This window comes from Carcharhinus amblyrhynchos, chromosome 9, assembly GCF_965287045.1.
Source record: "Carcharhinus amblyrhynchos chromosome 9, sCarAmb.v2.hapA, whole genome shotgun sequence".
Lineage (NCBI taxonomy): Eukaryota > Metazoa > Chordata > Chondrichthyes > Carcharhiniformes > Carcharhinidae > Carcharhinus > Carcharhinus amblyrhynchos.
Genome location: NC_137332.1, coordinates 97,133,717 through 97,148,749, shown reverse-complemented (window position 1 = coordinate 97,148,749; position 15,033 = coordinate 97,133,717). Strand labels below are relative to the sequence as shown.

Sequence of the window (15,033 nt, the reverse complement as noted above, 5' to 3'; positions counted from 1 at the left end):
AGCAGTGTTACGGAAGAAACAACCTGGGTTGTGATTCAAAGTCGTGAGTACAGAGGAGGTTTGCAGGGTTATTGCTTGCGGGTGCTGGGTGTCCCGCGACTGTGGACGGGTTTAAAGCCTACAGTAAGAGGACTGACTGGTGGCCGGCAACCACCGGGATCTCTGGCTCGTGGTGGCTGCCGAAGCAGTAGCTCTGATGTGGAGATGCCGGCGTTGGACTGGGGTAAACACAGTAAAAAGTCTCACAACACCAGGTTTATTTGGTAGCAAACGCCACTAACTTGTAGCTCCTCAGAGGGCAGGTCCAGGGAGGGCGGCGGCGGCGGTGACCCCGTATGACCTCTGGCATTGTGAGGTCACAATGGCGGTGACGTGAGCGCTGTCAGCGGGAGCCCTGAACCCATTAAACTTGTTTTACCAGCCACTGCGGATCATAGGAATTGCCCTTAAAAGCCACACACAATCCTTCCTCCACTGTCTCTGGGTCAAAATCCTAGAACCCCCTACCTAAGTGCACAGTGGGTGTAATCTCATCAGAGGGGCTGCAGAGATTCAAGAAGGCAAGCATGCTTTCTTGACTACCTTCTCCACCTGCACTGCCACTTTCAGTGACCTATGTACCTGTACACCCAGATCCCTTTGCGTTTCAATACTCCTAAGGGTTCTAGCATTACTGTATATTTTCTATCTGTTGTAGACGTTCCAAAATGCATTACCTCACATTTATGTGGATTAAACTCCATCTGCCATCTCTCTGCTCAAGTCTCCAACTGAATTATATCCTGCTGTTTCCTCTGATGGTCCTCATCACTATCTGCAAATCTAACAATCTTTGTGTCATCTGCAAACTTACTGATCAATCCTATTGCATCTTCCTCCTATACAGCAAATGTCCCAGCACTGATCCCTGAGGAACACCACTTGTCACAACCCTCCATTCAGAAACATACCTTTCCACTGCTACCTTCTGTCTTCTTTGACTGAGCCAGTTTTGTATCCACCTTGCCAGCTCACCTCTGATCCCATGTGACTTCACCTTCTGCACCAGTCTGCCATGAGGGACCTTGTGAAAGGCCTTACTGAAGTCCATGTAGACAACATCCACTGTCCTACCCTCATCAAATCTTTGTCACTTCCTTGAAAAACTCAATCAAGTTCATGAGACACAACCTCCCCTTCACAAAACCATGTTGCCTCTCACTAATATGTCCACTTATTTCCAAGTGGGAATATGTGCTGTCTCAAGCAATCCTCTCCAATAATTTCCCTACCTCTGATGTAAGACTCACCAGCCTGTAATTACCAGGATTATTCCTGCTACCCTTCTTAAACAGAGGAACATCTATCTTGTTTTCACTGTCATGGAGCATCCTGATAAAGTTTCCTTATACTAGTTTTTGTATCTCTTTATTGAATCCCAACACCTTCATTTATAATGGGAATAGGGTCTGGGTGGGACTGCGTTCAGTGCAGACTCGATGGACCAAATGGTCTCCTGCTGTACTGTAGGGATTCTGTGATTCTAACATCTCCTTAGTTCTTCCTTTTTTTCCCCTAATTTTTGATGTGGTTGAAACTTTTTCTTAAATTCTAACCTGCTGCTTTGCTTTCCATTAACCATCATACTTCCTGTAATCTGAAACCTCCCTTCCCGCCCTCATGCTCAAATCAGTGAGTAATGGGGGGTGCCAACATTGAATGATGTGGGAGAAAAAAAGAGTGGATGGGTTACTGTGAGGAACTGAGAGTTAATGAGTGAGGTGAGGGTCTGTGGGTCAGAGGAACTGAGAGAAAATGATGAGGAGAGAACAGACTGAATCAGTTAGGGTGCAGGATGGGGTTGAAATAGGACTGAGAATCTCTTGTTTAACCCTGAGTTTGAAGAGCTATGTACCATTTCCTGGAGTCAGTTTTTTTATCCCCAGTTCAATCCCCTGTTGGAGAGGTTGAATGAGCTGTGTCTCAGAGATCATATGGAGCTTCAACAAAAACAGCTTTATTCAACATTCATGAGAGAGAGAGTACTCAAAAATGCAATTCTCTTGCTAATCATGTGTTCTTAAACATTCTTATCCTTTCTCACGTCACAATGTCTTCCATTTAATTTTTCGTTATGTCATTGTCTTGTTAGTTTAAACTTGTAAAAGTTATGTTTTTGTCACATTGCGTGCTGATCAATTATCCTGTGTGCTTTTATTTTTAGTTGTTCTTTTGCACAAAGCCTGTCTACCTTGATCAAAGCACTGCAGATACTTTATAGCATGCAAATTTCAACTGTGTATGTCAATTGTTACCATCACCGCAATACTTGATTACTTTTCCAGAAGCACAGAGGATCTAATATGTCCTCTCTGAACATTGTGGGGTCATGGTCTGGACTGTTTATTGCTACTTGTAATCTCCAACGGGTATCACCTGAGATATGATTGTCTAGTGCTGCCTCTGTGGAAGTTACTTGTAATTTGTCATGTGTCTACCTGTGAGTTTGTATAGTACAGCCACTCTGCCTATTTAAGCCTTTCTGTTCTGTCCTATTTTGCTGCTGCCCAAGCTTCTTAGGAGCCCTACAACAAATCCCTGAAGTGAGAGTCTAATACCAGTTTGAAGAAATATGAACCATTCCCTCTGTTTGGGGCATGTACCACTCCCTATGTTCATTGTCTAATCCCCAATTTGAAAGTGTGTATATCATTCCTTTGGGTCAGGGTCCCACCCCAAGTTTAAAGGGATATGCACCATTGCCTACGGTCAGTGTCTGACCTCCAGTTTACAGGAATGTGTAGACTTCCCTGTTTCAGACTGACTTGACTCTGATCTATTTTACTCTCTCTCTCTGTAACTCCTCAAATGTTTCTAACTGAGGACAGAGGATCAGTCACTAAACCAACCAACACTTACCCCATTACTGGATTTTACCCTTTTACATTGAACCTTCTGAGAAATGTTGAGCATTTGGACACATTTTCCATTTGTCTCTTATGTAAAAATAATGGCACTACCTGGTAAGGAGATGGACTTGGGTACATTTGAAGGACAGATTCATCTATTCTTGTTAGTATGAGCACAGCAGCAAACAACTAGTGAAGACCAGAGCTCGGGTAAAAGGAACAGGGACTGCAGGGACAGTGACTGTCTGTGAGGTTTAAAGATATTTGTAATCATGTTTTCTTTCCAAACATCAGGAATTGTCTTCCATATTTCTGCAAAATATCCTCTATGTGCTTGCCATTATTTGGTGGCCTACACTAACACCAAACATTCACACTTTTCATCACTTTGCCTTCAACAACCAAGAGCCTGACCATTGGAATTGCTCCCCTTAGCTTCTCGGCTGTCTACCTAATTTTACTCCTTCAGAATACTACTTAAAACCCATTTTATCAGAACATTTTTGGCCAACTGCTAAACTATCTTTGTATAACGTTGTGTCATACTTGGTTTTGTTATGCCTCAATTAAACTTTAAAAAAAAACATTTCTAGGACATGGGTTTTGTTGGCTGGCCAGTTTATATTTGCCCATCTCTAGTTCCACTTGAGATGGTAGTAATGAACTGCCTAGTGGAATTGCAGCAGTCCATATGCTGTGTGTTCTCCCACAATGTTGTTAGACAAGCAATTTCAGGATTTTGACCCAGCACTGTGAAGGGACAGCAATATATTTTCTCATCAGAATGGAGGATGTCATGGAAGGAAGTTTTAGATAGTGGTCTTCCCGTGTATCTGCTTCCCTTGTCCAATAAATGGAAGTGGATGTGAGTTTGGAGCATGCTTTCTCAGGATTTTTGGTGAATTTCTGCACTGCATCTTGTAGATGCTACACACTGCTACTACTGAGCAGAGTGGTGAATGGAGTGGATGTTTGCAGATGTGCCAATCAATCAGGCTGTCTTGTACTGAATGGTGTCAAGCTGCTTAAGTATTGTTGGCACTGCACTCATCCAAGTAAGTGGAGAACATTCCATCACTCTCCTGACTTCTGCATTATGAATGGTGGACAGGTTCCCTACAGTATTCCAAGGCTCTGACCTGCTCTTGTAGGCACTTTGTTTATGTTCTCCTTGGGGTACGTTATTTCATTAAAGGCATAAGTATACACCAGGCAGTATAATGGGTCTTCTATTGTTCCTTAAAAATAGGCAATTAATTTGTTTATAAATCTTCCAGATAATCTTTTCTTTCCAGTGCTGTAACATATCTTTCATCCATACTGTTAACATTTTTCCTTTCCCAAGCAAACTTCGACCTTCCATTGCTCTGTTTTCATTATTGTATTCTGAAACTTGTGAGGGGATTAACTGTTTCTTTGGCTGACCAGATGAGCAATGACTTGCACCTAGTTAGCTCTTCTTTAATGTCAATATCCAAGAATGTTTCAGAGGAATGTAGCAAAGTCATGTTGACCCTGTCACAACTACAAAGTGCTTTGATCAAACTGCACATTGCATTACGGACTCTAATCAAATTCAATCTTGCATCCATTTTGGTAAAATTCCTTTGGAATGAACAACAACTCTGGTTATTCATTTATGTCCTTATTTCTCCCACAGAGAGGACACTCCAAGTTACTCCTGCATCTCTGGAGGGAACAGATTGTGGCTTGATTGCAATTGATGCCAGCATCTCTTTCATTGTTCTTAGTGCAGTTGTGTGGAAGAAGAGAGGTAAGAAATAAGCACACAGGCTGTTGCTCCCAGTTACGAGCAGCTTAAATTGTTGCAGTACTCACCATTGAACCACAGAAACGTTACAGCACAGAATCCCATCAATAATGACAACCCGAGAACACACAGGTGCCCTTTCTAATCCTGCATGGCCCATATTCCTGTAGTTTAGAGCATTTAAGGTGCAGATTTGGATACTTTTTGAATAATGTAAGGCCTCTTCCTCCAGCACTTCCTCCGATCTGGTCAAACTGTCTTTTAACTCATTTGCCCTTCTTATTTCAGCCCCGGAATCTGCACAACAGGTTTGAGATTCTTGGTCCCAGTGTGGACAAGAACGAAGGCTGCAAGGTGGATGAGCAAAGTGCCCACGGTACAGTGGTGCAGGCAGAGGTCAAAGCAGAAGTAGTAAACAGAAATGTAATGGTAAATGGGGATAGTGTAATTAGGGGCACAGACACTGTCCCTTGTGACAAGGATAAAGAATACCGAAGGGTGTGTTGTCTGCCTGGTGCTCGGGTCCAGGATGTCTCATCTGGGCTGCAGAGGAACCTGGAGTGGGATGGTGAGAATCCGGTCGTCGTGGTTCATGTGGGTGCCAACGACATAGGCAAAATAGGAACTAAGGATCTGCAGAGGAAGTATGATAACCTGGGAACCAAATTAAAAAGCAGAACTAACAACATGGTTATCTCTGAATTACTACCTGAACCATGTGCAAATTGGTGCAGGGTAAATAGGATTAAGGAGATGAATGTGTGGCTCCGGGATTGGCGTGGGAGGAATGGGTTTGAACTTATGGGACGTTGGTACCAGTATTGGGGCAGATGGGATCTGTTCAGATGAGATGGTCTTTGTCTGAATCGTGCCGGGACCAGAGTCCTGGCGAATCGTATAACTAGGACGGTAGGTAGGACTTTAAACTAAGTGGGGGGTGGGGGCAGGGGGGAATTACAAAATCTAAAGTAAAGGAGAGGGTATGTGTGCAGGTAAATGTCGAGGATATTCCACTAATAAAAGGAGTAGGGAGCATGAGAGAGGTTAGTAGTGTTTCTACAAATAAGGTCCAGATAAAGGCTGGTATAAAGACACTTTACCTGAATGCACAAAGCATTCAGAACAAAGTGAATGAGTTGCTGGTGCAAATCAGTACAAATTGATGTGATCTAGTGGCCATTATGGAAACATGGTTGCAGGGTGACAGGGACTGGGAGCTGAATATCCATGGGTATCACGTGCTCAGGTAGGATAGACAGGAGGAAAAAGTGGGTGGGGTAGCTCTGTTAACTAAGGATAATATCAGGGCAGTAGTAAGAGAAGATGGCTCCAAAGAGCAAAATGTGGAATCGTTGTGGGTGGAGATAAGGAATAGTAAGGTGAGGAAGACGCTGGTGAGTGTGGTCTGTAGGCCCCCAAATAATAACTTTGAGGTGGGGCTGGCTATAAACAAGCAAATAATTGATGCGTGCAAAAATGGAACAGTGATAATTATGGGGGATTTAAATCTGCATATTGATTGGATGACCCAAGTCAGACGCGGTGGGCTTGAGGAAGAGTTCTTGGAATGCTGTTGGGATAGTTTCCTTGAACAGTATGTAACTGAACCTACGAGGGAACAAGCTATCTTAGATTTGGTGCTGTGTAATGAGGCAGGTAGAATTAGGGATCTTCTTGTGAAGGATCCTCTTGGGACGAGTGATCATAGTATGATTGAATTTCTGATGCCGATGGAGGATGAGAAAGTAGGGTCCAGAACCTCTGTCCTCTGTTTGAACAGAGGTGAGAATAATACGATGAGAGCGGAATTGGCGAATGTAGATTGGGGACGCAGATTGGTTGGTAGGACGGCTGAGGAACAGAGGAGGATTTTTAAGGAGATCTTTTTCGATACTCAGCAAAAATATATTCCGATGGTAAAGAAGGACTGTAGGAGAAGAGATAACCAGCCATGGTTACCGAAGGAAATAAAGGAAAGTATTAAATTAAAAGCTGATGTGTTCAGAGTGGCTAAAAATAGTGGGCGATTAGAAGATTGGGAAAGATTTAAAAATCAACAAGAATGACTAAGAAAGTGATAAAGAAAGGAAAGATAGAGTATGAAGCTAAACTAGCTCTAAATGTAAAAAAAATGATAGTAAAAGTTTTTTACAAGTATATAAAGAAGAGGAGACTGGCTAGAGTGAATGTTGGGCACTTGGAGGATAAGAGGAGGGATTTAGCAGTGGGCGATGAGGAAATGGTTATTTAAATGGCTTTAGATAAGTTTTTTGCCTCGAAATTCACAGAGCCCGACACAAATAGTTTGCCGAATATTAAAGATAGAAGGATGGTAGGAGATGAGGGCCTTGATGCGATTACTGTCACTAGAGAGATAGTGCTTGATAGACTAATGGGACTGAAGGTAGACAAGTCCCCAGGACTGGATGGAATGCATCCCAGGGTTCTGAAAGAAATGGGAGAGATGATGGTCTCCCCAGTGTACCATGTCTTGGGAAATCCTTTCCTGCAGCGTGTCAGGTAGACAACGTTGGCCATGTTGCAACAGTATGTATCGTGTACTTGTTGGATGGTGTTGTCATGTGAGATGATGGCATCCATGTTGATGATCTGGCATGTCTTGCAGAGGTTGCTGTGGCAGGGTTGTGTAGTGCCATGGTCACTGCTTTCCTGATGGCTGGGCAGTTTGCTGCAGACAATGGTCTATTTGAGGTTGTGCGATTGTTTGAAGGCAAGAAGTGGGTACGTGGAGATGGCCTTGGTGAGATGTTCATTTTCAACACCGCTCAACCATCACCAGGCAAGGGTGTTCTCTTCTTGTTGGGAACACTCCAGCGCTCATGGGCATTCGGTCTCTGATCTTCAGGTGAGCATTCTCCAAGGCAGTCTTCATGACACATGACAGTGCAGAGTCGCTGAGCAGAGACTGATTGCCAAGTTCTACACACATGAGCTCAGCCTCAATCGGGATCTTGGGTTCATGTCACACTATCTGTAACCCCACGACTTGCCTGGACTTGCAAAATCTCACTAACTGTCCTGTCTGGAGACAATACACATCTGTTTAACCTGTGCTTAGCGCTGTCTACACACACATTGTCTGTACCTTTTAAGACTTGATTACCTGTAAAGACTTGCATTCCGATCGTTAGTTTGTAAATTGCGTTTGTGTCGTTATATGCCCTGTTCGTGAATAGAACTCTCACTCACCTGACGAAGGGGCAGCATTCCAAAATCTAGTGGCTTTTCCTACCAAATAAACCTGTTGGACTTTAACCTGGTGTTGTGAGGCATCTTACCATCAGTATAGTTGCAGTTTGAGGTTCTGTAAATTCTGCACACCAGTATTTTCTGACTCATGCTCTTCCACCCTACTCAATGCTACTGTCCCTGTTGTACTCAAAGCTCAGAGACCAAAATATGAATATTGTTGTTTTCTCTCTTTCTCCACAGATGCTGCCAGACTTGCTGAATATTTGAGATAGCATTTTGGTAACACATAATTGAATATTGCTTAAAAAGAATACTGTCAAAGCTTTTCATCTAACACACTTCATGAAAATTCACATGAATACCAAACTGCAAAGAGCAGAGTAATTTATACTGCACGAGAAGAGAAAAGATGATGTATTTCAGAAAGACAGACAACAGAGAAAATAAGTATCCCTGATAACAAGGGATGACATAAGGGCTTTTGTTTTTATTTCAGATTTCCAAGTTTTGGTTATCTGGTAGATGGGTGATTTTTTTGGAGGTGGAAACTGGCTGCAGACATGAGCTAAAATTACTGATGTTAAATGCTGCTGACAAAATCTTGGGGAAGCCACCTGAAAATTAAATGGGGAAAGACTGGTGTCTATGCTTCATTACAATAGCATACTGAGGAGTTGGAGCCCCTGTAAAACCTTGGTTCTTTATATTACAGGGAATGTTTGAAATGATAGTAAATGTTAGTATGGCCTGTAAATATTTTAAATATGAATTTTAAGTGTGGTGAGACAGCTCATTTTTCCTTGCCATGTATGAAAAGAAATGAATTTGCACTCCTCTTTGTGCAACAGTTTGAATGTGATAATTATTAAACTTGTAAAAATAATTGAATAAAATGCATTTTGAGCCACATATTTAAAAAAACTCAGCATGTGTTCACCATAAAAGATGATGATTAACTTTTCAGGAAGATGAAAATTGTTTTCTTAATTATCCAACCACTCAATTGCAAAGAAAAGGAGACCAAGTATCTGCAACCCTGAATGTATATTTTTTTTTCACTGACACGCACTTCAGAAATGGGAATAGGACCAGGAGGCGGACATTCAGTTTTGTGTGTGTGTTTGTCAGCCTAGGGCTATAGTTGTCATATTGGGAATATGCGAGAGGTATCGGGTTCAAATCCAGCATGATTCCAGGCACATTTATTGCCATAAGCAATACAGGGTAAGTTCACAAGACTGATTCCTTGGATAGCAGGATTGTCATATGGGAGACATTAGGTGAACAAGGAGTATTGTATTGGAATTTAGAAGAATGGCAGGGGATCGCATTGAAACATAACAAATTTTGACAGGACTCGATGCACAGATATTGTTACCTCTGCCTCTGGGCTTTGAACAAAGGGCACAGTCATAGGGTAGGGCATTTGGGCTGAGATGAAAAGAGACAACTTCATTCAGAGAGTGGCAAAACTGTGGAATTCTCTACCACACGTGGCTGTGGATGCCAAATAACTGAATATATCTCAGAAGGAAGCAGATAGATTTCTATACTCTAAAACATTTATGCACAATCTGAAAATATGGGTAGGCCACTTGGCATTGAGAGGAGGAGAAGCATCTTTCCACAGGTGGACAAACCTGTGGAGTTCTCTACCATAGGAGGTGAAATCGCTGAACATATCTGAGAATGAAACAGATTTCTAAACACTAGGAGGGGTAGAATACAAAGCACAGGAACATAACATTGACGTAGTAGATGAGCCATGATTACGTTGAATGGCGGAGCAGTTTCACTTGACTTAATGACTTACTCCTGCTCCCATTTTATATGTATCTAGTTTCAACAAGGTCCTGCCTAATCTGATAGTCTTACGTCTATTCGTACGTGCCTCCAATTATTTTTCACTCAGTCATCAATCAATAATCTATATAATAATCTTGGTTATCACAATGACCCAGTCACCTTGACCCTCTGGGAGGAGATAATTTCAAAGTTTAATAATGTTTAATATGCCTCCTGAACTCTGGCATGAGTGGGAGACCGCTTACATTTAAACCAGATTACCCTACGATGGAAACACCTTTACATCATCCAAACTGCCAAACCATCCCAAATTTCATATTTCAATAAGATTCTTCCCATCTCATCTAGAAAAATTATTTGTCGCTTTAATTTGGCAAGCTGAATCATGACATCCATGGTAAGGTCAGTGGATCAATCCTAATTCAAGACATCTTTTTTCCCCTTGTTATGCATCTTTATCATACATATTTTTTCTTGTGTCTTCTGGCTGCCATAAAACATTCCTGTACATTAACAGCTCTCGTATTATCCAGTATGTTCCATGCAGTTATTTTATGAATATTAATTGCAAATCAAAGGAGAAAAAAATCTAAATTTCCATCATATGTCACTCCCACGAATCATCCAAATAGTGTGTCCAATCAATTGGAAAGAGGTGTATATATATATATATATATATACATATATATGGGTGCATCAGACCTAATGGTAAATTATAGTCTACATGTTTATATTCAGCTATTACCCTGTCTATTAATTATCAAAGGCAAACACAGTATTTATGTGGCTGTGGTAAAGGTGGTATTGCTGAAGGGCACCAATTATGTGAAAGTATAAACATTCTAGTGAATTTTTTGTTGCCATCAAATACTTCAGTGTGCTGATTGAAAATTAAAATGTCTGGCTATCTGCCCCCAGCTATGCTAGTCCCTGCATACAGGTGAATAGCTTTACTATCAATGCCCATACCATCACTACAACTTCCTGCGTGCACCAGGCCAATTTCGCTTGTCAGAGCTGAAATACTTTGAATGTAGCTATGAACGTTTCACCATGGAACAGCGATTTTATGATTCAGTGTTGTGACAACACAAAGCCTCCAAGCAAAAATTGCTGCAGTCGCACAATTTGATTTGATTTATTATTGTCACATGCATTAACATACAGTGACAAGTATTGTTTCTTGCACACTATACAGACAAAGCATATCGTTCATAGAGAAGAAAACAAGAGATTGTAGACTGTAGTGTTACAGTCATAGCTAGGGTGTAGTGAAAGATCAACTTGGTGCAAGGTAAGCCCATTCTAAAGCAGCAGGGAAGAAGCTGTCCTTGAGTCAGTTGGGACGTGACGTCAGATTTTTGTTATTTTTTTCCCGACAGAAGACGGTGTAAGAGAGAATGTCGGAGATATGTGGGGTCCTTAATGATGTTGGCTGCTTTGCCGACGCAGCGGGATGTGTAGACTGAGTCAATGGATGGAAGGCTGGTTTGCGTGATGGATTGGGCTACATTCATGACTATTTGAGGTTTCTTGCGGTGTTGTGCACGACAGGAGCCATACTAACTGTGACAAAACGAGAAAGAATGCTTTGTGTGGTGCATCTGTACAAATTGGTGAGAGTCTTGGCTGACATGCCAAATTTCCTTAGTCTTCTGGGAAATTAGAGGCAATTGGATCCTCACGAGAGTCAACTGATTCGGTATACTAATAGATGAAACTCCAAAAGCTCCTACTGGAATTTATCGATTTTTAATGGATATTTACATTGTCACTTGAGTGGTTCCAAATAGTGAGATATTTGTAAAAATGAGTGAGGATATTTCTAGCCTCTTCCTTAACAGCTTCTCCAACGTGGGGCCAGATTTTCAGATGTTTATCCCCTATAAGCTTTAACAGTCCTTGTATCAATTCAATTTTTTTTTTAACGGACTTCGAAATGTAACAGTTTCACTCTCTACAGGTGTTGTCATATATGCTGAGTTTCTCCAGCAGCTTCTGTTCTGATTCTTGCAGATACCAGCTTCATCTGACAAGCGAATCATCCCACATAACATAGTAAATATTTACTTCAGTGTGGTTCAAAACACTGTTCGCTTTAAAATGGTAAAAGAATGAGCATGCTGACATTCAGGGTTTTTCTGGCAGTTCAGCCGTGGAAATGCTCGTGTGTATAAAACTAACGTTCCCTGACCGGGAATCGAACCCGGGCCGCGGCGGTGAGAGCGCCGAATCCTAACCACTAGACCACCAGGGAGTGATAAGACATTCAGTAGCTAATGTGGACCAGATGAACTGATTACATCTTGCAAAGAAGTAAACCGGTAGCTGTATGCATTTCAGGAGACGTTTCGTGATTTCCAACAATCACATAATCACTTGATGCATGAAAAATAGGTCAGATGCTTCTTCCTTATCAGTTTCTCCGAACTGAGGCCAGACTTTTAGATGTTTTACTTCAGTAAATTTTAACAGTTCTTGCGACTAATCATTTGGTTTTTCAACGGACTTCGAAATGCAGCCGTTTCTCTCTCCACAGGAGCTGCCATATTTGCTGAGATTCTCCAGCGCCTTCTGTTCTGATTATAGCATTACCAGTTTCATCTGACATGCGACATGTCCTGGAACGCGTAATAAATATTTATTTACGTGCTTCAAAACTCTGTTTGTTTAAACAAGATTAAAATAAGCAGGTCGACTTTCAGGGTTTCTTTGATAGCTCATCCGTGGAAATGAGGCATGCTCATATGTATAAAAGCAACATTCCCTAACCGGGAACCGAACCCGGGTCGTGGCGATGAGCGGGGGCAAGTGCTAACCACTAGACCACCAGAGTTAAACTACAGTGCAGTCACATGGACTAGTAGAACTGACTAAACCTTTAAGAAGTCAAGAAACAGTTGTATACACTGAAGGAGCGATTTCGTGATTTCCAACAATCACATAATCATTTGGTGAATGAAAAACGTTCATATGTATGAAACCTCACTTTCGTTTATGTGCCTGAACACGTGTTTTTATGCACCATATATCTGCCTTTGGGTATGTGTCTCCGTTTTATGCGTCCCTCTGTGTACATTTTTCGACACGTTTGACTGTGTATTGAAATATTCATGTTCATGCTTCTTGCGCCTCACATTTTCGGCATTTTTAGGTGTCGTTTTTTTAACACTCCCATTCTCTCCCGTTCGCCACATCTGATTACTCTGGGCTTAAAAAAATCACCCTAGCTTTCCTTTTTGTGAATCCGCAGATGTTTTTTTTCCCGAATGATGTGTCAGCCTTTGGATATATGCCTCCGTATTGTCTGTGTGTCAATATACCTGCACTGATGCCTGTCTATTCAGCTGTTTATGTTTCTGCATTTCCCATATTCTGCAGTTGTCGGAGTCCGATTTTAATCCTCGCATTCTCCCGATCGCAGTGACACGGACGTATGAATTGCAAGCTTACAAAACGTAGCCGACAGGATGTTAAACAGATTGACTGCAAATAAATGCTTTCAAAGCTTTAATGAAGCTAAAAGAAAGCGAATCCGGTGCTGACGGAGGCAGACAACGCGTTCCTTATCAATCTATTATCGAATATCCCCAAATCATGTCATACGGGAGTTAGAGTTGTGGCCCCGACAACGACGATGCGAAGATAGCAAGCCACGTTTTTACGAGAGTACGTGTCGTTTTAAGGTCTTCCCTGGGAAGGTGAGGCAAATACCATATAGAGTCCGAACTTTAATGGTTTATCCTCCCAAACTGCAGGATGCACTCTTTCATAATAACAACCCGATTTTCCCAGTCCATCTTCATATGGAAACTACCCATGAACACTGTACATGGGTAGTTTAAATATGTACATGTACCTTTCTTACACGACTTCCTATCTCCTGCTGTCGTTTGTGCCCCGCATCCTGACCACTTCTTGAAGGCCTGTACATAACAATCATCAAGAACGTTTTACCTTTCACATCCGCCCCCCGCCCCAGCACCAGTCCCAAAACACACGCACACCATCGGTTGCAGCCCACCTGTTGTTGAACTATGCATCGTGACAGGTAATCATCTCGAACAGTTTATTGAAATCACAGTAAGAAGCTTCACAAAACCAGTTAAAGCTTTCGGAGCACTGCTCCTTTATCAAGTGAATATTGGAATGCGAGTCTTTACAGGTAATCAAATCTTTACAGGTAGAGGCAATGCGAGTGGAGAGAGGTATAATCATAGGCTAAAGAAGTGTGAATTGTCTCAAGCCAGGACAGTTATTAGGATTTTGCAAATCCAGGACAAATGGTGGGGGATTTCACGGAGTGTGACATGATCCCAATATTTCGGTTGAGGCAGTCCTCATGTGTGAGGTGCTTGGTTATTAGTTTCATCTCAGCGATTATGTGTTGTCGCCTGCCTTGAAGGCCGCCTTGGAGAACACTTACCCAAAGATTGGAAGCTGAATGCTCTTGACTGTTGAAGTGTTCCCGGACAGGAAGGGAACATTCCTACCTTGTCGAGAGGTGTGCGTCCATTTGTTGTCATAGCATCTGTATGGTCACTCCGATGCACCATGCCTCTGGACATCCTTTCCCGCAGCGTATGAGGTAGGCAACGTTGGCCAAGTCACATGAGTATCTATCATGTAACTAGTGGATGGTGTTCTCACGCGTGACGATGTCTCCGTGCGGATGATCTGGCACGTCTTGCAGAGGCTGTTCTGGCAGGGTTGTGTGCTGTTCCGCTGAAGGCTGGATAGTTAGCTGCTGGATTCACCTAATGAAGGAACAGCGCTCCGAAAGCCTGAGATACCAAATAAACCTGTTGGAGTCAATCCTGATGTTCTGAGACTTCTAACTGTGCCCACTTCAGTCCAACGCCGGCATCTCCACCTATTGGGATCACATGCCTGAATAACATTTTAATCGTTGGGATACAGGAGGAATTTTTAAAATTATTCACTTTAAATGATTCATCGTAATGAACTTAGGCGCGAGATTGTTGGACTGTAGCAGAGTTTTCAGAGACAATGTCTATCATTCAAAGCTTCGTGGTCCGGTAGATTTTCGAGCTCAGTCCAAAAATTCGTCCCTGGGTGGGCTCGAACCACCAACCTTTCGGTTAACAGCCGAACGCGCTAACCGATTGCGCCACAGAGACTTGAAATTGTTTCGAATTAATGTATGAATAAAGACTTTCATAAAGATAGCTACTCTACTGCAGGTACATTCATTCACACTACCGAAGTTCTCCGCGAACCGCGGCTGTGTCCATTAAGCGTTTGTTTTTTGCGTCGTCTGTCACCACATATTCGACATGAAAAAGCGAAATACTGACGATCATTGAAAGCTTATCCTGGCCTGAACCATTCAAT

The 15,033-nt window shown here is 42.2% G+C and overlaps 2 non-coding genes across 2 annotated transcripts; both read right to left on the bottom strand.

Moving 5' to 3' along the window:
• Positions 1 to 11,863: 11,863 nt before the first annotated feature.
• trnae-cuc (transfer RNA glutamic acid (anticodon CUC)) lies at positions 11,864 to 11,935 on the bottom strand. Its single transcript has one exon. It is a non-coding gene; the product is annotated as a tRNA-Glu (tRNA).
• Positions 11,936 to 14,745: 2,810 nt separating this feature from the next.
• On the bottom strand, positions 14,746 to 14,819 carry trnan-guu (transfer RNA asparagine (anticodon GUU)). Its single transcript has one exon. It is a non-coding gene; the product is annotated as a tRNA-Asn (tRNA).
• Positions 14,820 to 15,033: the final 214 nt, after the last annotated feature.